This window comes from Topomyia yanbarensis, chromosome 2 (genome assembly GCF_030247195.1).
Source record: "Topomyia yanbarensis strain Yona2022 chromosome 2, ASM3024719v1, whole genome shotgun sequence".
NCBI lineage: Eukaryota > Metazoa > Arthropoda > Insecta > Diptera > Culicidae > Topomyia > Topomyia yanbarensis.
This window is the reverse complement of record NC_080671.1, coordinates 112,753,927-112,779,913: the sequence shown is the minus strand read 5'-3', so window position 1 is coordinate 112,779,913 and position 25,987 is coordinate 112,753,927. Positions and strand designations below refer to the sequence as shown.

At 23.4% G+C, this 25,987-nt stretch overlaps 1 protein-coding gene across 1 annotated transcript in view; it reads right to left on the bottom strand.

Moving 5' to 3' along the window:
* The window catches only part of LOC131679233 (protein amalgam-like), a 425,726-nt gene extending 417,862 nt beyond the window's left edge, over window positions 1-7,864 (bottom strand). The window contains exon 1 of the mRNA XM_058959907.1: window positions 7,370-7,864. The gene's annotated coding sequence lies outside the window, so the exon portion shown is untranslated. The remainder of the gene's footprint in view (window positions 1-7,369) is intronic.
* Window positions 7,865-25,987: the final 18,123 nt, after the last annotated feature.

Below are 25,987 nucleotides of genomic sequence, written 5' to 3'. Positions count from 1 at the left end.
ATCGTTTCAAAAGATTCTCGTCTTGTATAGTTATCTACAAACCGTCCTCATTAGGACGAATGGATAATGGAAAAATATGGATTGGTAATGTATATGTCATAACAGGGGTGTCGTGACCACACTTCGAAGTTATTTCAAATCTTGCAAAACATAAATTTACCATTTCAATGATTGTTCCTATATGAATGAAATGACAAATTTTCAGGTTAACACGGCAATAACTTTGCAATATATAGAACAATTTTATATTTTTATTTATAATATAATAACTGTCATCTCTTCCAATTAACTTAACCCTCTGCTGCCAACCCCGTGGTTTTGCGGGGTTAAGGAGAATCATTGTAAAATGTCCAATACACGATTTCATGGTGTTACCTCCACTAAAACCGGTTCAAAACGCTCCCACCTGTCATACAAGTACATTGTCTGCCTGTTGAAATCATTATATGAAATGATATTTGTGTTTAAAATTGAAACTTTGAAAGAAATGAGAAAAATTAGGGGTATGTAATGTCCGGAACATGACCGGGTGTTGACGTAGAACAATTATGCTGTGTGAAAGTTTTCTGTATAACCTTAAAAGATCTTGACTAAAACGTGCATTCCTTAACATAAATTTACCGCAAACTACTAACTCTTATTGAGTATTGACAGATGCTTATTGACCTGTAATCAATGCGGAGAACTCGATAATAAAATTGTTTTACTGAATAGATTAACGAACGGGATCCCCAGGAAAATTTTGCTGAGCCCGGTGAATCGAACTTAATGCGTAAAATTTAGCCATTTGAAAGAGATACAAGCAGAATTTTAAGAATATGATCATCGCGGTTATGTCCCGGACATTACCCGCCCCCAGTTTTTCGCTAAGCGTGATTCATTTCTGTACGTTAGGAAAAAGATTCCGATGGTTGTTTCGAGAGATTTTAACATTGATATTTCAAAGCAAGAAAAAATGAAATTTGTTCATTTCATGATTGAATGTCTCAACGAGCTTAGAATCCAACGCATCTCCTATCAACGCAGACGCCAACAACAAAGGTGCTTTTCAGAACCACCATAATTATTATAAAGAATAACTTGAAACATTCCCAAATATTTCATTGAGTATCATTCGATTTGAATTACAAGTCAAACGATGATTAGTCACGACACTCCGGTTATGTCCTAGACATTACCCACATTTTAAGTTCAACTTGTTATTTTTCTTCGATAGTACTACCAACATATTGTATTTCGTTTATTCAAATAAAATTTGTATAAAACCCCCAAACAATCACGAACTTGGATCACTTAATAAATTTATATAGCTGTAAATATAATGAACAGACCTCAGCCCTCAGCATAGGAAAGCAATCAGTAATCGACCCTTGTTAAAACTTGTATTATCGAAATAAATCGAATAAGTACGTGAACTAATTCACAACTTTATGAATATTATCTATAAAACCAAAGTTTGACTCGAGATTTTATTCATAGATTTAGGAACATTATTCAGAACTCGATTATGGCTTAAAAAATAGTTCACAAAATCATGCAATATTAATCATGTATGCGGGAACTGACTCATATTTTTCTAGCGAATTGGTCACGACTCACCATTCGTGCTCGGAAAATAGTTCCCAAAATCATAAAATGTTGTTCATGTATTCGTGAATTGGTTCATGATTACTAGTAGTCACGACTGTCCATTCGTTCTCGTGAAATAGTTCACAAAATCGGAAAATATCCTTGTACACGTAAACTAATTCATGATTTCTAGCGAATTAGTCACGGCTGATCATTCGTGCTCGTGAAATAGCTCAGAAAATCACGAAAACTTATACAGGGAAACGTGATATTTAAAAAATGTCACTAATCATTTGCAATTTCATCAACTCTGCACATGGTCATGAAATTTTCACGTGAATTTTTTCACAAAATTTGAATTTTTACATGAAATATCACATTGTTTTGTCCAGCTTCTTGCGCTTTGTAATAGGGACGAGCAGTAGACATAAGAAAACTAATAGGACCCCAAAAATCGTTATTCAATGTGTTATCCGGACAGCAAACGAAGAATGCGTCGAGCTAATTCGATAGTAGTTAAACATGAACATGAATCACCTTACTCCAAGTGTCAAATCCCAAAATGAGCTCAGGAAAAAAATTTCACGGTAACGTGTATATAAATTACGATAGTCGTGACTAAGATTATGAACGTAAATCACTCTACTTGTGACTAAAATATCACGATAACCTGAATAGAAATTAAGGAAAGTGTGACTAAGATCCTAAATTCAGGAACATAAATCACAATACGCCACCAGAAAAATCCCATAAAAACCTGTTTTAATCCACCAAGCGGTGCAATTGTGCCTTTTTCAATCATGAGCACGAGAATTTTTGCGTTGTTTATATTCATCAAAAGCTTTCAAATGTATATATTACACGTCGGTGACCTAGAACTGCAAATTTAAGTTGTTTGAGAGACATTTTAGCAATTTTTTGTACCTTTTTTGCTTTCATCGGAATATCGGTTTGAATCGGAATTTACCATGCGATCGCACGCCACAACCCGTAACTCCGGAACCGGAAGTCGGATCGGGATGGAATTAAATAGCCATTTACGGGGGTGCAAAACCTTTCATTTGAGACTAAGTTTGGTTGAATCGGTCTAGCCATCTCCGAGAAACCGATGTGACTGTTATTCTGAATTTGGATACTTTCGCCGGGGCTTCCAGAACCGATGATGGTGGCCAATGTGACCAAAGACACTTTGAATGGATGTTATTGACCTAATACTACAAATCGAAGCAGTTGTGGTCATATTTTGGAAAAAAAATTCACTATTATACATTCATTGCAGCATTTATTAAAATCGACATTTTCTGCGTAATCGTACTCATCACCCTGTAATTCCGGAACCGGAAGTCGGATCCATTAGAAATTCATTAGCAGCCTATTGGAACGTTGTACCTTTCATTTGAGACTAAGTCTGTCAAAATGGGCTCAGCCATCTCTGAGAAAAATGAGTGACATTTTTGGTCACATACACACACACAGACGCACATACACACACACATACATATAGACGCACAGACATTTGCCGAACTCGACGAACTGAATCGAATGGTACAGTAGGATTCCGTTTTTGGCAACAATTTTATTTTTCTCAGTTGCCAAAATCGGAACCGTGCCAAAAATGGAACCTTTTTTTAAACTTTAGATTTTCAATTTACGATTTCAAAAATGTTTCAAAGATTTTTAATCATATGTTAAATGGAATGAGATGAAAGAAAAAATAAGCAAATTCAATTTTATTCGTGTTTTTATCAAATTCAGACGTCGTACGGTGGGGTAGAAAGTTATTTTCGACGCTCAAAACCTCTTGCACCTTGGGTATATATCCTGGAGGATTAGTGTCTTTAGAAAAGTATCTTAGATGGAAATGATAATTATTTTGACAACTTTGGTTTTGATCTAGATAAGTAGAAACTTATCTAGATCAGTTCTATCTTTTGACAGAGGTGTTCTATCAAAAAACTTTCTTCAGCAAAGTTGTTTGTTTGATATTTTTAACACATGTACTGAAGACATTTATACTTTATAACTTATGTAGAAGGCGCTACATGACATTTAAAAAAATACTTAATTTTAACATTTTTTTATGAAAGATGTATCTAGAAATAAACGTTTTATTCCTAAATCATCGCAAAAAATACAATAATAAAAAAAAGCTTCAAAGTGTGATAAATGTTGTTATGACATTCGCTCCTGGGATTGTTATCTTTTCTTTCGTGAATATTAATGAACAATTTTGTTAAAAAATATAGCTCTTTTAAAAAATACATAAATTTTGTTCTCTACAACTAACCAATCGTCGATCTTCCAATTGGAATTGATAGATTGAAAATCAAATTGCAATGTTTGAAGATAGTTAGGTTTAACAAAAACCTGTATAAATCACTTGCAACTATCCAAACAAAAGGGATTGATACATCAGTGCTACTGTGAAAATGTGCTCCAAAAAAATTTCCAAAGATCTCTAGAACAATGCCTTTGCGAGAAATTAACACATCAAAAGATAATATAAGCAACCCTATTTTTCAAGAGCCACCCTACCTTAAATCTTTAAAAAAAATCATAACAGATTAACCATTATAGATAGCCTTGTTTATTTAGCAAACTTGCTTCAATTCATTTGTGTTATTATATTGTAGGGCATTTTGCAGGTAAAATTCACACATCTAAACAGTCGATACTTTGAACACCTCAACCACAAGGACCACCCTAATTCCATTCATTTGAAAAAATCGCCAAAAAAAACTAACAAATGTTCCAAAGCTAAACCATACTATTTGGGGGCCATCAGTTTTGTATTCCCAAATACGTCTTTGGGACGCACCATGGTCAGCTTTCAATATGTACTGAAAATTTAGTGCCAAGTTTTGTATTGACGTCGTAATAATCCAAAGAGAAAGAGGCTCGTAATGTTACTATTCTATTGAAAATTTTCTCCAGAACTAGTCTTATTATGCAGTGTAGCGCATTCCTCTTTACTTGACTCTTAAATTCCTCTGGGTCTTACTATAAAAATTTATTCCGTCAGACACTAGTTACACTGTTACCAGTTATATTATACATAAATAATACATTTCTATACTTATTGTGATCACTAAACACAACACGCATAGTGTACAATATAGTTAACCCTTAAATACATAACACTGTTTCAAAACAACATTGCGAAAAACATCTCAAAATTATCACAGTAATGAATTGAAACTATGAGACAATTTTAACAAAATTAAAAAAAAATGATTTGCCCCTTTGAGGGTTAATATGACTTCCATGTTTGGAAATAAAGTCAAATGTGATGTCAATTGATATAAAAAAATATTTATTGCACAGTTTTAAAAGACTTATTATGTACAACAAGAATGTTGCCAAAACGGAACCCATTTGTTGTCAAAATCGGAGTGTTGCAAAATGGGAGCATGCCAAAAACGGAATCTTACTGTATATGTCACTCGGGCCTCCGTTAAAAGTCGGTTTCAGAGCAATTGTAATACCTTTCTATTGAGAAAGGCAAAACTCGTGAATAAAATATCACGATCACGTGAATATAAAATACGAAAATTGTGACTAAGGTTCTGAAATCATGACCATAATGCGTTCGTTAGAAACATAACGAAGATGCTCGGTGTGAATCAAAAATTTGCCCGGCGATGTAACATAGATTTGCTAGAAGGAAGTGAAGCGTCTAGGCGTCCAAGATCGAAAAGGCCTCCTTCTGTAAGGACTAAGGTATTGATTAAAGCTGTGGCCAACAAAATACGGCGCGATCCGGCCAGATCCATGAACCATATGGCTAAGGACTACAATGTGTCACATCCTTACGTTGTCGTTATCCATTCGGACGAGAAATTATTCGAAGTAAGCACCAAATTTACCATTAAAATGATACGGTACTCGATAAAAATTTTGATTCGATTAATCCCAGTGACGAAAAAACCGGATTCGGTTTTGATTAGCTTCAAATGGTAAAAAATCTCCTGTTTTTCGGATTCCGGATGAAGTGAAAATCAACCAAAACGTCTACCTGAAGTTTTTCATCATTTTTCCAGCAGAAATTTTTGTCAAGGATTAAAAATGAGTTTTCAGGCATTGAAATTTGCTTTATCCAAGATTCAGAACCAGCACACAGGGCAAAAAGCATACAAACATCATCATTTTAAGATCAAGGAAATGTGGCCTCCTTTATCTCCGAATATCAAGCCACTTAATTTTGCAATGTGGAGTATTGTTGAGAGAGTCACCAACGCTAAACCAAAATGTAATAAGAATTGAATTGAAAAAGCATGGAACAATATTCCAGAAGAAACCGTGCGAGTCAGCTGTTCCATTGTCCCTAAAAGACTATTACAAATAATTAAGTCAAAAAGCTCCCATTTCGAATAAGTTTGAAGCAAATAAATCTGGCTTTGCAAAAAATATTTCGTCAAAGTTTCCGATTTTTTTCACAAAATATTAAAAAAATCTTTAGGAGACCGCGTTATGGAGCCGCCCTGTACTTTATACAATCCTGTGTATCCCCAAACTATGAACAACCCAACCAAACCAAACATTCAAATGTAACGTCACACATATTTTTGGGGCGAACTAGTTTTTTGAAAAAAACAAAAAGTTTCATGAAAACGGGGCCACAATTTCTGGAACTTCATCACGATTGTCGTTAATCATTCAGTTCGTGAAATCGTGATTTTTTGTTCATGAATTTATGAACGGATTTTTTTCGAGTAAGTAAGGAAAAAGGGTAAAATTGTACAACGCTAGTTGCCAAATGAATTCAGCTTGCAATGCGCCAGTTATGTGGCCAGACTACCCAATATGCATCGCAGTGTTTAAAATACCTTTTTAACTTTAAATGTGGAATGGTATATACTTGGGATTTTGTGCACTTTTGGGTTTTCAATAGCTTGAAACAATACAGAATCTTGCTGTATGAGAAATGAAAAGAATTACTCATGTAGAGGGATAACACAATTACATAGGTTCTAGTTTCCTTATTCGTGGAACTGTATTCATATTACTAATTTTAGACTTACGGTTGAACACTTTTCAATCTTTGATCTTATCTAAGGTTATGGGATTCCAAACCATATTGATAGGGTACATAATCAGTTGCAAATCCTTCCCATTCGCTTAGCTACAATTCCACCTTGGGATCTAATATCATTTTTCCACTCAAGGCTTCGAAATAAACCCCTTGAGGCTATAAATTCTTCCTTCACCACGTGCTCCGTTGGAAATGGTCTTGGTTTGCGTGCATTCGTTCCATTTGATCCAATTAATAATACACAAACTTCAGTTCCGTGACAATGCAAAATTGAATCCTTTTTCCACCACCACTTGAGTGATTCCAACTATCATTTGACTGAATGGCACCACCGCACACCGTCACAACCTAACTCGAAATCTTTGCTAATAATCATCATTCGAGAACTAGTATCTCCACAAATGCTTCTGAAATGGCAATACAATTTAATAGCACTATCTTGTACGTATATCAGTAAGCCAAAACTTTCTTAAACACGCACTTCCTTTCCACTGTCAGCCAACATCATCCATCAGCTGGTAAAGGTTTGTGTGATTAAACGCTGCAAATTTTATGTGTCACGCAACCGAACAAAAAACTTTTCGCCCGTTCCACAAACCAAAAGACAGAATCAGAACGTTCCCATTAGCTCGTATAATTGCGCAACTTGTCAGATACCATTGATATCGAAGGAAGCAAAACAAACAATTGAATAAGCTTTCGTTTCTTTTCTTTTCGTAACGGTGAACGTTAAGACGATTGATTCGCACTTCACTTTCTGCTGCTCACCTTTCAAATCAACTGACGGAAACTGCCTTTCACACCACGTCGCACAGTGCTAATAAATTGAAATTTAACACACCGAATTCACCATCATTGTAGCAATCATCGCCGTCGTTATTCTTGGTGTGCTTCCTTCTACGTGTCCTATCACAACCAGAACAGGCACCAGTTAGTTCAATCCTTCGGTACGGACCGGCTAAACTATCATTCGCTCGCACATAAGCCGTTCATTCATTGACGTTCATTGTTTGAAGGCGGGCGGGAAAACTAAATGCACCACCACCTGTAAACCTTCAACGCCCAATCATTCCGTCATCTATCGAACGGCAAGGTTACGGAAACTTCTACCGCCCTCGAAAGCAGTTAACTGCCACTGTGAATTTGAGCGCTCGAGCGACCACAAACCGGATTTAGTTCCCACCACTCTTATCGTTTGCCATAAAACCACGGATCAAACGACTCGACCGACGTCAGTGTTCACGTTGAACCAACCGCACGGAACGAGATTTCGTATCAAACTGAAATTTTGCCAGCAATTTTTCGAATGCATCCCCATCTAACTGGAGATAAATTCCACCGAAGACAGCAAACCACGTGAGTGGTGGGTGGTGATTCACCAACCCACTGCATGCCGGTGAAGCGGTGTGCGGGTGGAAAACCGACGAGCGACACCGTGTTGTTGACTCTCGCGTTAACGTTTGCCACGAGGAGCCGAACATTTTGCCGGTTTCAAAACGCTCACTCTGGGGGAATTCTCTCGAGTGGCGAGGATCAAAACAGAGACTCGAACCGTTGCCGAACGGAAAAAGGACGGTGTCGTAGTTGGAAAAGGACAACCATATAAACGCTTTCCGTGGCGGGAAAGAAATTGTTTACATGATAAAATAGGTACGGTTACCTACCAGCGGTAAGTAGATAAATCAGGAAAAATATTCAAATCTGTTTCGATTGTATTTAGCAAACTTTAAGTATAAATTTAAATTATAAATTTTCCTGGTATGTAATGATCTTTTATTTTTTGTTTGTCCTATACTTCGAAAATTATTCATAAAACTAACAACGCTCCATTTCTTCTTAAGGAGGTACTGGGATTGAACAGACCCGTTGAGAGGGGGGCGGGGGCAGCCGAGGCAATTGCCCTGAGTCCGGGTCGTATTTGGAGACCCACGTCTTTACCCGAAATTGAAGAGCAATAAAAATAGTACCTAATTGTAATTTCTTTCTAATCATTCGCCTTAGTATTAAATTGTTATATGATTGAAGCGCAAAAAATACTTCAATTTTAGGAGGTCCTCTTTTTGCCTTTGTCAATAGAAAGGTATTGCAATTACTCTGAAAACCGACTGTTTAACGGAGGCCCGGAGGGCCGAGTGACATATACCATTGGAAATGTCTGACGTGCAAATCATGTGGCTCTAACATGTAATTTACTCGCTCCAGGAATAGCCTTCAACGAGTACCATCAAGTCTTCATGTAAATTGAAGTGTTCAGCGACCCATAACCTTATATTCAAAGTTTCATTGATATTAATAAATATTCAGCTTTTTAGATCACCATATTGGATCCGCCATTTTCCATTTGTCAAATTTGACCTCAAATTCGTATTCATCGACCCCAAAAACCCAAATATACAAAGTTAATTCAAATTGATAAATATTTTGATTTTTTTATTCACCATATTGGATCCGCTATTTTGAATTTTCCAAATCTAACCTCAAATTCATGTTAAGTGACCTTAGAACCCAAAAAATTCACTTATTGTTAGCCAAATAATTCGAGTACCTTAAATTGTACAGCAAAACCTGTTTTCAAACTTTGACATGCGTTTTATCGAAACAAGATTTTTCGAATCTGCGGGCATTCTCGTTTTAGAACCATTCAAACAATCAACTTCGCGTTTTGCCCGCCTAAAAGAAGACATTCTCCGGTGCTGGAATATTTTGATCATAAACGATTTTTTATATCAAATGAATCAAATGAATTAAATGAATCAAGTTAATCAAATTAATCAAGTTAATCAAAATAATCAAAATAATCAAATTAATCAAATTAATCAAATTGATCAAATTAATCAAATTAATCAAATTAATCAAATTGATCAAATTAATCAAATTAATCAAATAAATCAAATTAATCAAATTAATCAAATTAATCAAATTAATCAAATTAATCAAATTAATCAAATTAATCAAATTAATCAAATTAATCAAATTAATCAAATTAATCAAATTAATCAAATTAATCAAATTAATCAAATTAATCAAATTAATCAAATTAATCAAATTGATCAAATTAATCAAATTGATCAAATTAATCAAATTAATCAAATTAATCAAATAAATCAAATTAATCAAATTAATCAAATTAATCAAATTAATCAAATTAATCAAATTAATCACATTAATCAAATTAATCAAATCAATCAAATTAATCAAATTAATCAAATAAATCCAATGAATCAAATGAATCAAATTAATCAAAATAATCAAATTAATCAAATTAATCAAATTTATCAAATTTATCAAATTAATCAAATTAATCAAATTAATCAAATTAATCAAATTAATCAAATTAATCAAATTAATCAAATTAATCAAATTAATCAAATTAATCATATTAATCATATTAATCAAATTATTCAAGTTAATCAAGTTTATCAAATTTATCAAATTAATCAAATTTATCAAATTAATCAGATTAATCAGATTAATCAAATTGATCACATTAATCAAATTAATCAAATTAATCAAATTGATCAAATTGATCAAATTAATCAAATTGATCAAATTAATCAAATTAATCAAATTAATCAAATAAATCAAATTAATCAAATTAATCAAATTAATCAAATTAATCAAATTAATCAAATTAATCAAATTAATCAAATTAATCAAATTAATCAAATTAATCAAATTAATCAAATTAATCAAATTAATCAAATTAATCAAATGAATCAAATTAATCAAATTAATCAAATTAATCCAAATAATCAAATTAATCAAATTAATCAAATTAATCAAATTAATCAAATTATTCAAGTTAATCAAATTAATCAAGTTAATCAAATTTATCAAATTAATCAAATTAATCAAATTAATCAAATTAATCAGATTAATCAGATTAATCAAATTGATAAAATTAATCAAATTAATCAAATTAAATCAAGTTAATCAAATTAATCAAATTAATCAAACGAATCAAGTGAATCAAATGAATCAAATGAATCAAGTTAATCAAATTAATCAAATTAATCAAATTAATCAAATTAATCAAATTAATCAAATAAATCAAATTAATCACATTAATCAAATTAATCATATTAATCATATTAATCAAATTATTCAAGTTAATCAAGTTAATCAAATTTATCAAATTAATCAAATTTATCAAATTAATCAGATTAATCAGATTAATCAAATTAATCAAATTAATCAAATTGATCAAATTAATCAAATTGATCAAATTAATCAAATTAATCAAATAAATCAAATTAATCAAATTAATCAAATTAATCACATTAATCAAATTAATCAAATCAATCAAATTAATCAAATTAATCAAATTAATCAAATAAATCAAATGAATCAAATTAATCAAATTAATCAAATTAATCAAATTAATCAAATTAATCAAATTAATCAAATTAATCAAATTAATCAAATTAATCAAATTAATCAAATTAATCAAATTAATCAAATTAATCACATTAATCAAATAAATCAAATAAATCAAATGAATCAAATGAATCAAATGAATCAAATGAATCAAATTAATCAAATTAATCAAAATAATCAAATTAATCAAATTTATCAAATTAATCAAATTAATCAAATTAATCATATTAATCATATTAGTCAAATTATTCAAGTTAATCAAGTTAATCAAATTTATCAAATTTATCAAATTAATCAAATTAATCAGATTAATCAGATTAATCAAATTGATCACATTAATCAAATTAATCAAATTAATCAAATTGATCAAATTAATCAAATTGATCAAATTAATCAAATTAATCAAATAAATCAAATTAATCAAATAAATCAAATTAATCAAATTAATCAAATTAATCAAATTAATCAAATTAATCAAATTAATCAAATTAATCAAAATAATCAAAATAATCAAATTAATCAAATTAATCAAATTGATCAAATTAATCAAATTAATCAAATTAATCAAATTGATCAAATTAATCAAATTAATCAAATAAATCAAATTAATCAAATTAATCAAATTAATCAAATTAATCAAATTAATCAAATTAATCAAATTAATCAAATTAATCAAATTAATCAAATTAATCAAATTAATCAAATTAATCAAATTAATCAAATTAATCAAATTAATCAAATTAATCAAATTAATCAAATTGATCAAATTAATCAAATTGATCAAATTAATCAAATTAATCAAATTAATCAAATAAATCAAATTAATCAAATTAATCAAATTAATCAAATTAATCAAATTAATCACATTAATCAAATTAATCAAATCAATCAAATTAATCAAATTAATCAAATAAATCCAATGAATCAAATGAATCAAATTAATCAAAATAATCAAATTAATCAAATTTATCAAATTTATCAAATTTATCAAATTTATCAAATTAATCAAATTAATCAAATTAATCAAATTAATCAAATTAATCAAATTAATCAAATTAATCAAATTAATCAAATTAATCATATTAATCATATTAATCAAATTATTCAAGTTAATCAAGTTTATCAAATTTATCAAATTAATCAAATTTATCAAATTAATCAGATTAATCAGATTAATCAAATTGATCACATTAATCAAATTAATCAAATTAATCAAATTGATCAAATTGATCAAATTAATCAAATTGATCAAATTAATCAAATTAATCAAATTAATCAAATTAATCAAATAAATCAAATTAATCAAATTAATCAAATTAATCAAATTAATCAAATTAATCAAATTAATCAAATTAATCAAATTAATCAAATTAATCAAATTAATCAAATTAATCAAATGAATCAAATTAATCAAATTAATCAAATTAATCCAAATAATCAAATTAATCAAATTAATCAAATTAATCAAATTATTCAAGTTAATCAAATTAATCAAGTTAATCAAATTTATCAAATTAATCAAATTAATCAAATTAATCAAATTAATCAGATTAATCAGATTAATCAAATTGATAAAATTAATCAAATTAATCAAATTAAATCAAGTTAATCAAATTAATCAAATTAATCAAACGAATCAAGTGAATCAAATGAATCAAATGAATCAAATTAATCAAATTAATCAAATTAATCAAATTAATCAAATTAATCAAATTAATCAAATTAATCAAATTAATCAAATAAATCAAATTAATCACATTAATCAAATTAATCATATTAATCATATTAATCAAATTATTCAAGTTAATCAAGTTAATCAAATTTATCAAATTAATCAAATTTATCAAATTAATCAGATTAATCAGATTAATCAAATTAATCAAATTAATCAAATTGATCAAATTAATCAAATTGATCAAATTAATCAAATTAATCAAATAAATCAAATTAATCAAATTAATCAAATTAATCACATTAATCAAATTAATCAAATCAATCAAATTAATCAAATTAATCAAATTAATCAAATAAATCAAATGAATCAAATTAATCAAATTAATCAAATTAATCAAATTAATCAAATTAATCAAATTAATCAAATTAATCAAATTAATCAAATTAATCAAATTAATCAAATTAATCAAATTAATCAAATTAATCACATTAATCAAATAAATCAAATAAATCAAATGAATCAAATGAATCAAATGAATCAAATTAATCAAAATAATCAAATTAATCACATTAATCAAATTTATCAAATTAATCAAATTAATCAAATTAAACATATTAATCATATTAGTCAAATTATTCAAGTTAATCAAGTTAATCAAATTTATCAAATTTATCAAATTAATCAAATTAATCAGATTAATCAGATTAATCAAATTGATCACATTAATCAAATTAATCAAATTAATCAAATTGATCAAATTAATCAAATTGATCAAATTAATCAAATTAATCAAATTAATCAAATTAATCAAATAAATCAAATTAATCAAATTAATCAAATTAATCAAATTAATCAAATTAATCAAATTAATCAAATTAATCAAATTAATCAAATTAATCACATTAATCAAATTAATCAAATAAATCAAATGAATCAAATTAATCAAATTAATCAAATAAATCAAATAAATCAAATGAATCAAATGAATCAAATTAATCAAAATAATCAAATTAATCAAATTAATCAAATTAATCAAATTAATCAAATTAATCAAATTAATCACATTAATCAAATTAATCAAATCAATCAAATTAATCAAATAAATCAAATGAATCAAATGAATCAAATTAATCAAAATAATCAAATTAATCAAATTAATCAAATTTATCAAATTTATCAAATTAATCAAATTAATCAAATTAATCAAATTAATCAAATTAATCAAATTTATCAAATTAATCAAACTAATAAAATTAATCAAATTAATCAAATTAATCATATTAATCATATTAATCAAATTATTCAAGTTAATCAAGTTAATCAAATTTATCAAATTAATCAAATTTATCAAATTAATCAGATTAATCAGATTAATCAAATTAATCAAATTAATCAAATTGATCAAATTAATCAAATTGATCAAATTAATCAAATTAATCAAATAAATCAAATTAATCAAATTAATCAAATTAATCACATTAATCAAATTAATCAAATCAATCAAATTAATCAAATTAATCAAATTAATCAAATAAATCAAATGAATCAAATTAATCAAATTAATCAAATTAATCAAATTAATCAAATTAATCAAATTAATCAAATTAATCAAATTAATCAAATTAATCAAATTAATCAAATTAATCAAATTAATCAAATTAATCACATTAATCAAATAAATCAAATAAATCAAATGAATCAAATGAATCAAATGAATCAAATGAATCAAATTAATCAAATTAATCAAAATAATCAAATTAATCAAATTTATCAAATTAATCAAATTAATCAAATTAATCATATTAATCATATTAGTCAAATTATTCAAGTTAATCAAGTTAATCAAATTTATCAAATTTATCAAATTAATCAAATTAATCAGATTAATCAGATTAATCAAATTGATCACATTAATCAAATTAATCAAATTAATCAAATTGATCAAATTAATCAAATTGATCAAATTAATCAAATTAATCAAATAAATCAAATTAATCAAATAAATCAAATTAATCAAATTAATCAAATTAATCAAATTAATCAAATTAATCAAATTAATCAAATTAATCAAAATAATCAAAATAATCAAATTAATCAAATTAATCAAATTGATCAAATTAATCAAATTAATCAAATTAATCAAATTGATCAAATTAATCAAATTAATCAAATAAATCAAATTAATCAAATTAATCAAATTAATCAAATTAATCAAATTAATCAAATTAATCAAATTAATCAAATTAATCAAATTAATCAAATTAATCAAATTAATCAAATTAATCAAATTAATCAAATTAATCAAATTAATCAAATTAATCAAATTGATCAAATTAATCAAATTGATCAAATTAATCAAATTAATCAAATTAATCAAATAAATCAAATTAATCAAATTAATCAAATTAATCAAATTAATCAAATTAATCACATTAATCAAATTAATCAAATCAATCAAATTAATCAAATTAATCAAATAAATCCAATGAATCAAATGAATCAAATTAATCAAAATAATCAAATTAATCAAATTTATCAAATTTATCAAATTTATCAAATTAATCAAATTAATCAAATTAATCAAATTAATCAAATTAATCAAATTAATCAAATTAATCAAATTAATCAAATTAATCAAATTAATCATATTAATCATATTAATCAAATTATTCAAGTTAATCAAGTTTATCAAATTTATCAAATTAATCAAATTTATCAAATTAATCAGATTAATCAGATTAATCAAATTGATCACATTAATCAAATTAATCAAATTAATCAAATTGATCAAATTGATCAAATTAATCAAATTGATCAAATTAATCAAATTAATCAAATTAATCAAATTAATCAAATTAATCAAATTAATCAAATTAATCAAATTAATCAAATTAATCAAATTAATCAAATTAATCAAATTAATCAAATTAATCAAATTAATCAAATTAATCAAATTAATCAAATGAATCAAATTAATCAAATTAATCAAATTAATCCAAATAATCAAATTAATCAAATTAATCAAATTAATCAAATTAATCAAATTATTCAAGTTAATCAAATTAATCAAGTTAATCAAATTTATCAAATTAATCAAATTAATCAAATTAATCAAATTAATCAGATTAATCAGATTAATCAAATTGATAAAATTAATCAAATTAATCAAATTAAATCAAGTTAATCAAATTAATCAAATTAATCAAACGAATCAAGTGAATCAAATGAATCAAATGAATCAAGTTAATCAAATTAATCAAATTAATCAAATTAATCAAATTAATCAAATTAATCAAATTAATCAAATTAATCAAATTAATCAAATAAATCAAATTAATCACATTAATCAAATTAATCATATTAATCATATTAATCAAATTATTCAAGTTAATCAAGTTAATCAAATTTATCAAATTAATCAAATTTATCAAATTAATCAGATTAATCAGATTAATCAAATTAATCAAATTAATCAAATTGATCAAATTAATCAAATTGATCAAATTAATCAAATTAATCAAATAAATCAAATTAATCAAATTAATCAAATTAATCACATTAATCAAATTAATCAAATCAATCAAATTAATCAAATTAATCAAATTAATCAAATAAATCAAATGAATCAAATTAATCAAATTAATCAAATTAATCAAATTAATCAAATTAATCAAATTAATCAAATTAATCAAATTAATCAAATTAATCAAATTAATCAAATTAATCAAATTAATCAAATTAATCACATTAATCAAATAAATCAAATAAATCAAATGAATCAAATGAATCAAATGAATCAAATTAATCAAAATAATCAAATTAATCACATTAATCAAATTTATCAAATTAATCAAATTAATCAAATTAAACATATTAATCATATTAGTCAAATTATTCAAGTTAATCAAGTTAATCAAATTTATCAAATTTATCAAATTAATCAAATTAATCAGATTAATCAGATTAATCAAATTGATCACATTAATCAAATTAATCAAATTAATCAAATTGATCAAATTAATCAAATTGATCAAATTAATCAAATTAATCAAATTAATCAAATTAATCAAATAAATCAAATTAATCAAATTAATCAAATTAATCAAATTAATCAAATTAATCAAATTAATCAAATTAATCAAATTAATCAAATTAATCACATTAATCAAATTAATCAAATAAATCAAATGAATCAAATTAATCAAATTAATCAAATAAATCAAATAAATCAAATGAATCAAATGAATCAAATTAATCAAAATAATCAAATTAATCAAATTAATCAAATTAATCAAATTAATCAAATTAATCAAATTAATCACATTAATCAAATTAATCAAATCAATCAAATTAATCAAATAAATCAAATGAATCAAATGAATCAAATTAATCAAAATAATCAAATTAATCAAATTAATCAAATTTATCAAATTTATCAAATTAATCAAATTAATCAAATTAATCAAATTAATCAAATTAATCAAATTTATCAAATTAATCAAACTAATAAAATTAATCAAATTAATCAAATTAATCATATTAATCATATTAATCAAATTATTCAAGTTAATCAAGTTTATCAAATTTATCAAATTAATCAAATTTATCAAATTAATCAGATTAATCAGATTAATCAAATTGATCACATTAATCAAATTAATCAAATTAATCAAATTAATCAAATTGATCAAATTGATCAAATTAATCAAATTGATCAAATTAATCAAATTAATCAAATTAATCAAATTAATCAAATTAATCAAATAAATCAAATTAATCAAATTAATCAAATTAATCAAATTAATCAAATTAATCAAATTAATCAAATTAATCAAATTAATCAAATTAATCAAATTAATCAAATTAATCAAATTAATCAAATTAATCAAATTAATCAAATTAATCAAATTAATCAAATTAATCAAATTAATCAAATTAATCAAATTAATCAAATTAATCAAATTAATCAAATTAATCAAATTAATCAAATTAATCAAATTAATCAAATGAATCAAATTAATCAAATTAATCAAATTAATCAAATTAATCAAAATAATCAAATTAATCAAATTAATCAAATTTATCAAATTAATCAAATTATAAAATAAATCAAATTAATCAAATTAATCAAATTAATCAAATTAATCAAATTAATCATATTAATCATATTAATCAAATTATTCAAGTTAATCAAATTAATCAAGTTAATCAAATTTATCAAATTAATCAAATTAATCAAATTAATCAGATTAATCAGATTAATCAAATTGATAAAATTAATCAAATTAATCAAATTAAATCAAGTTAATCAAATTAATCAAATTAATCAAATTAATCAAACGAATCAAGTGAATCAAATGAATCAAATGAATCAAGTTAATCAAATTAATCAAATTAATCAAATTAATCAAATTAATCAAATAAATCAAATTAATCACATTAATCAAATTAATCATATTAATCATATTAATCAAATTATTCAAGTCAATCAAGTTAATCAAATTTATCAAATTAATCAAATTTATCAAATTAATCAGATTAATCAAATTGATCAAATTAATCAAATTAATCAAATTAATCAAATTGATCAAATTAATCAAATTGATCAAATTAATCAAATTAATCAAATAAATCAAATTAATCAAATTAATCACATTAATCAAATTAATCAAATCAATCAAATTAATCAAATTAATCAAATTAATCAAATAAATCAAATTAATCAAATTAATCAAATTAATCAAATTAATCAAATTAATCAAATTAATCAAATTAATCAAATTAATCAAATTAATCAAATTAATCAAATTAATCAAATTAATCACATTAATCAAATTAATCAAATCAATCAAATTAATCAAATTAATCAAATAAATCAAATGAATCAAATTAATCAAAATAATCAAATTAATCAAATTTATCAAATTAATCAAATTAATCAAATTAATCAAATTAATCAAATTAATCAATTTAATCAAATTAATCAAATTAATCAAATTAATCAAATTAATCAAATTAATCATATTAATCAAATTATTCAAGTTAATCAAGTTAATCAAATTTATCAAATTAATCAAATTAATCAAATTAATCAAATTAATCAAATTGATCACATTAATCAAATTAATCAAATTAATCAAATTGATCAAATTGATCAAATTAATCAAATTGATCAAATTAATCAAATTAATCAAATTAATCAAATTAATCAAATAAATCAAATTAATCAAATTAATCAAATTAATCAAATTAATCAAATTAATCAAATTAATCAAATTAATCAAATTAATCAAATTAATCAAATTAATCAAATTAATCAAATGAATCAAATTAATCAAATTAATCAAATTAATCCAAATAATCAAATTAATCAAATTAATCAAATTAATCAAATTAATCAAATTATTCAAGTTAATCAAATTAATCAAGTTAATCAAATTTATCAAATTAATCAAATTAATCAAATTAATCAAATTAATCAGATTAATCAGATTAATCAAATTGATAAAATTAATCAAATTAATCAAATTAAATCAAGTTAATCAAATTAATCAAATTAATCAAACGAATCAAGTGAATCAAATGAATCAAATGAATCAAGTTAATCAAATTAATCAAATTAATCAAATTAATCAAATTAATCAAATTAATCAAATAAATCAAATTAATCACATTAATCAAATTAATCATATTAATCATATTAATCAAATTATTCAAGTTAATCAAGTTAATCAAATTTATCAAATTAATCAAATTAATCAAATTAATCACATTAATCAAATAAATCAAATAAATCAAATGAATCAAATGAATCAAATGAATCAAATTAATCAAAATAATCAAATTAATCAAATTAATCAAATTTATCAAATTAATCAAATTAATCAAATTAATCAAATTAATCATATTAATCATATTAGTCAAATTATTCAAGTTAATCAAGTTAATCAAATTTATCAAATTTATCAAATTAATCAAATTAATCAGATTAATCAGATTAATCAAATTGATCACATTAATCAAATTAATCAAATTAATCAAATTGATCAAATTAATCAAATTGATCAAATTAATCAAATTAATCAAATAAATCAAATTAATCAAATAAATCAAATTAATCAAATTAATCAAATTAATCAAATTAATCAAATTAATCAAATTAATCAAATTAATCAAATTAATCAAATTAATCAAATTAATCACATTAATCAAATTAATCAAATAAATCAAATGAATCAAATTAATCAAATTAATCAAATAAATCAAATAAATCAAATGAATCAAATGAATCAAATTAATCAAAATAATCAAATTAATCAAATTAATCAAATTAATCAAATTAATCAAATTAATCAAATTAATCAAATTAATCACATTAATCAAATTAATCAAATCAATCAAATTAATCAAATAAATCAAATGAATCAAATGAATCAAATTAATCAAAATAATCAAATTAATCAAATTAATCAAATTTATCAAATTTATCAAATTAATCAAATTAATCAAATTAATCAAATTAATCAAATTAATCAAATTTATCAAATTAATCAAACTAATCAAACTAATCAAATTAATCAAATTAATCAAATTAATCATATTAATCATATTAATCAAATTATTCAAGTTAATCAAGTTTATCAAATTTATGAAATTAATCAAATTTATCAAATTAATCAGATTAATCAGATTAATCAAATTGATCACATTAATCAAATTAATCAAATTAATCAAATTAATCAAATTGATCAAATTGATCAAATTAATCAAATTGATCAAATTAATCAAATTAATCAAATTAATCAAATTAATCAAATTAATCAAATAATTCAAATTAATCAAATTAATCAAATTAATCAAATTAATCAAATTAATCAAATTAATCAAATTAATCAAATTAATCAAATTAATCAAATTAATCAAATTAATCAAATTAATCAAATTAATCAAATTAATCAAATTAATCAAATTAATCAAATTAATCAAATTAATCAAATTAATCAAATTAATCAAATTAATCAAATTAATCAAATTAATCAAATTAATCAAATTAATCAAATTAATCAAATTAATCAAATTAATCAAATTAATCAAATTTATCAAATTAATCAAATTAATCAAATTAATCAAATGAATCAAATTAATCAAATTAATCAAATTAATCAAAATAATCAAATTAATCAAATTAATCAAATTTATCAAATTAATCAAATTATAAAATAAATCAAATTAATCAAATTAATCAAATTAATCAAATTAATCATATTAATCATATTAATCAAATTATTCAAGTTAATCAAATTAATCAAGTTAATCAAATTAATCAAATTAATCAAATTAATCAAATTAATCAAATTAATCAAACGAATCAAGTGAATCAAATGAATCAAATGAATCAAGTTAATCAAATTAATCAAATTAATCAAATTAATCAAATTAATCAAATAAATCAAATTAATCACATTAATCAAATTAATCATATTAATCATATTAATCAAATTATTCAAGTCAATCAAGTTAATCAAATTTATCAAATTAATCAAATTTATCAAATTAATCAGATTAATCAGATTAATCAAATTGATCAAATTAATCAAATTAATCAAATTGATCAAATTAATCAAATTGATCAAATTAATCAAATTAATCAAATAAATCAAATTAATCAAATTAATCACATTAATCAAATTAATCAAATCAATCAAATTAATCAAATTAATCAAATTAATCAAATTAATCAAATAAATCAAATTAATCAAATTAATCAAATTAATCAAATTAATCAAATTAATCAAATTAATCAAATTAATCAAATTAATCAAATTAATCAAATTAATCAAATTAATCAAATTAATCAAATTAATCAAATTAATCAAATTAATCAAATTAATCACATTAATCAAATTAATCAAATCAATCAAATTAATCAAATTAATCAAATAAATCAAATGAATCAAATTAATCAAAATAATCAAATTAATCAAATTTATCAAATTAATCAAATTAATCAAATTAATCAAATTAATCAAATTAATCAATTTAATCAAATTAATCAAATTAATCAAATTAATCAAATTAATCAAATTAATCATATTAATCAAATTATTCAAGTTAATCAAGTTAATCAAATTTATCAAATTAATCAAATTTATCAAATTAATCAAATTAATCAGATTAATCAGATTAATCAAATTGATCACATTAATCAAATTAATCAAATTAATCAAATTGATCAAATTAATCAAATTGATCAAATTAATCAAATTAATCAAATAAATCAAATTAATCAAATAAATCAAATTAATCAAATTAATCAAATTAATCAAATTAATCAAATTAATCAAATTAATCAAATTAATCAAATTAATCAAATTAATCAAATTAATCAAATTAATCAAATTAATCAAATTAATCACATTAATCAAATTAATCAAATTAATCAAATAAATCAAATGAATCAAATGAATCAAATTAATCAAATTAATCAAAATAATCAAATTAATCAAATTAATCAAATTTATCAAATTAATCAAATTATCAAATTAATCAAATTAATCAAATTAATCGAATTAATCAAATTAATCATATTAATCAAATTATTCAAGTTAATCAAATTAATCAAGTTAATCAAATTTATCAAATTAATCAAATTAATCAGATTAATCAGATTAATCAAATTGATAAAATTAATCAAATTAATCAAATTAAATCAAGTTAATCAAATTAATCAAATTAATCAAATTAATCAAATTAATCAAACGAATCAAGTGAATCAAATGAATCAAATGAATCAAATGAATCAAGTTAATCAAATTAATCAAATTAATCAAATTAATCAAATAAATCAAATTAATCAAATTAATCAAATTAATCAAATTAATCAAATTAATCAAATTAATCAAATAAATCAAATGAATCAAATTAATCAAAATAATCAAATTAATCAAATTTATCAAATTTATCAAATTTATCAAATTTATCAAATTTATCAAATTAATCAAATTAATCAAATTAATCAAATTAATCAAATTAATCATATTAATCATATTAATCAAATTATTCAAGTTAATCAAGTTAATCAAGTTAATCAAATTAATCAAATTTATCAAATTAATCAGATTAATCAAATTGATCAAATTAATCAAATTAATCAAATTGATCAAATTAATCAAATTAATTAAATTAATCAAATTAATCAAATTAATCAAATTAATCAAATTAATCAAATTAATCAAATTAATCAAATTAATCAAATTAATCAAATTAATCAAATTAATCAAATTAATCAAATTAATCAAATTAATTAAATTAATCAAATTAATCAAATTAATCAAATTAATCAAATTAATCAAATTAATCAAATTAATCAAATTAATCACATTAATCAAATTAATCAAATTAATCAAATAAATCAAATGAATCAAATTAATCAAAATAATCAAAATAATCACATTAATCAAATTAATCAAATTTATCAAATTAATCAAATTAATCAAATTAATCATATTAATCATATTAATCAAATTATTCAAGTTAATCAAATTAATCAAGTTAATCAAATTTATCAAATTAATCAAGTTAATCAGATTAATCAGATTAATCAAATTGATAAAATTAATCAAATTAAATCAAGTTAATCAAATTAATCATATTAATCAAATTAATCAAATTAATCAAATGAATCAAATTAATCAAATTAATCAAATTAATCAAGTGAATCAAATGAATCAAATGAATTAAATGAATCACGTTAATCAAATTAATCAAATAATCAAATTAATCAAATTAATCATATTAATCAAATTATTCAAGTTAATCAAATTTATCAAATTAATCAAATTGATCAAATCAATCAAATTAATCAAAATAATCAAAATAATCAAATTAATCAAAATAAACAAATTAATCAAATTGATAAAACTAATCAAATGAATCAAATGAATCAAATGAATCAAATGAATCAAATGAATTAAATGAATTAAATTAATTAAATGAATCAAATGAATCAAATGAATCAAATGAATCAAATGAATCAAATGAATCAAATGAATCAAATGAATCAAATTAATCAAATTAATCAAATTAATCAAATGAATCAAATGAATCAAATGAATCAAATGAATCAAATGAATCAAATGAATCAAATGAATCAAATGAATCAAATGAATCAAATGAATCAAATGAATCAAATGAATCAAATGAATCAAATGAATTTAATGAACCCAGTGGATACAAGGAATCAAGTGAATGAAATAGTTAAAATGAATTAAATAATTGCAATGAATTAAATGAATAAAATCAATGAAAAAATGAAATAAATAGAAGAAGTAAATGAAAGAAACGAATCAAGTAAACAAGAAGAGAAGAATTGATAAAATAAATAAAAAGAAAAAGAAATTGAGCAAAACAAAATTAATTGATTAAAATAAAAAATTAAACGATGTTAAAAAATTATAAATTAATATAAAAATAAATAAATTAGATGAAATGAATAAAACTGAAATAGTCAGAATATTAAAATCAAGAAACTGAATAAAATGTATGAACTGGAAAAAATAATGTAATACATTGAATGAAAGCGGTGAATAAATTAAGTTAAATGAATGGTATGAATAAAATGCATGAAAATAACTGATCAGAGTGAATAAAAAGAATGCTGGATGAATAAGTAATTCAAATGCAATGATCATATATTTAAAATAAGTCAAATATTCAAAGTGAATAAAATTAACTAGATGAATAAAATGCTTGAAATGCAGAAACTGAAAAAATTTACTATTAAGAATGAAATAAAAACCATTTTTGAATAAAGTAACTGAATAAACCGGATTGCGCGAATTTAGAAATTAATTATTTCAGAATGATATGAAATGTTTTTGAAAATCCCATTATCTGAAAAATGGCTAATTATAGTAATTAGACACTTTTCAGATGTAATTTATGAATGGTCCCTTAAAAAGATATTCCAAATTTTACGATATTTTTGGGGTAACTTCCACCTTAAATAACTCGTTAAGGAGCAAAAAGGAGCAAACAACATCATAACATACTGAAAGTACTAGTTTTTTACTTTCATATAGTGGCCCGATTGTTAGTCGACGCGATTCTCCCCGAGTCCTATGTTCAATACAATATGCTATTGCAGTGGTATAAAATGAAATTGCATAGAACACGTTCGCCTATAACATGCAATGCATATGGTTTGCCTTTCAAAAATCGAAGTGTGGTAGATTTGGATGTGTTTAATAATGTCGATATTTTCATTATAAATTTGATAAATAAATTTATTTTTAATTATCGTTTTCTCCGTCATCTTCAAAGCTTTCTTCTTCCGCTAGAAGAGCTTTGGCGTGTTCTAAAAATCGTTTCATACTTTTTTTAGCCATCCCCGAGCTTCAGTCACGACCAAGGATGCAAAATGCCTACCTTTTCTTGTATGTAGGCAGAAAAATTATAGCCGCAGAAAGCGCTGGCAGTCTGTAAGCAAAGCAGTAACATGACAACAAATACTGCCCCCAGTACAGCCACCAGACGCGAGCGGCACAGTTTCTCTTTCCTTATTTTACACTTTTTAATATTTTTAATCTATTCAATAATTTTAATCACAAACGACGACAATGAATGCGGTTTACGCCACGACCGGCATCAACGCTTTCGTGTGCGGGCCTCTCCCTCTGACTATGCAGAGAAAAGTGTACAAAGCGAGACTCTCACCGAGCAGTCGGAGTCGGAGTACAGCAGCAAAACAAAAATGTATAGTACTGCTGTACGGAAAAATGTACTCGGTTTGGCTACCGTTCTGGCAAGATCTGTAGTGATGCGTCGCTGTAGCGGGCTGTACGGCTTGTGCAAATGTAAATATACCGAAAAAAAATGTAGTTTACCGGTACCGTTGGTATCCCTGGTCACGACAGGATCCACATTGTAAACAGGTGACGTTTATCAAGCTCCATTATAAATGTCACCAAAGACATTAACAAACCTTCTGGTGGGATTTCCATCATTTTTTCAAGCTTACAAGTATCCACTGATTGTTTAAATCTCACTTGACACACTTCTCGAACGCACGATATGCTTTTCGTACTTTGATCTCGATTGTGGTCAAAGTTCCCTTTTCCTTTCTTTAGACATCGATGAATATATTTTATGCAATTTACCATGAAAAGATGAAGTAGTGCGCTTGAATATTTGATTTTAAACCACTGCGATGGGATATTGTATTGAACATAACACTCGGGAAGAATCGCGTCGACTAACAATCGGGCCCCTATATGAAAGTAAAAAGCTAGTACTTTCAGTATGTTATGATGTTGTTTGCTCCTTTTTGCTCCTTA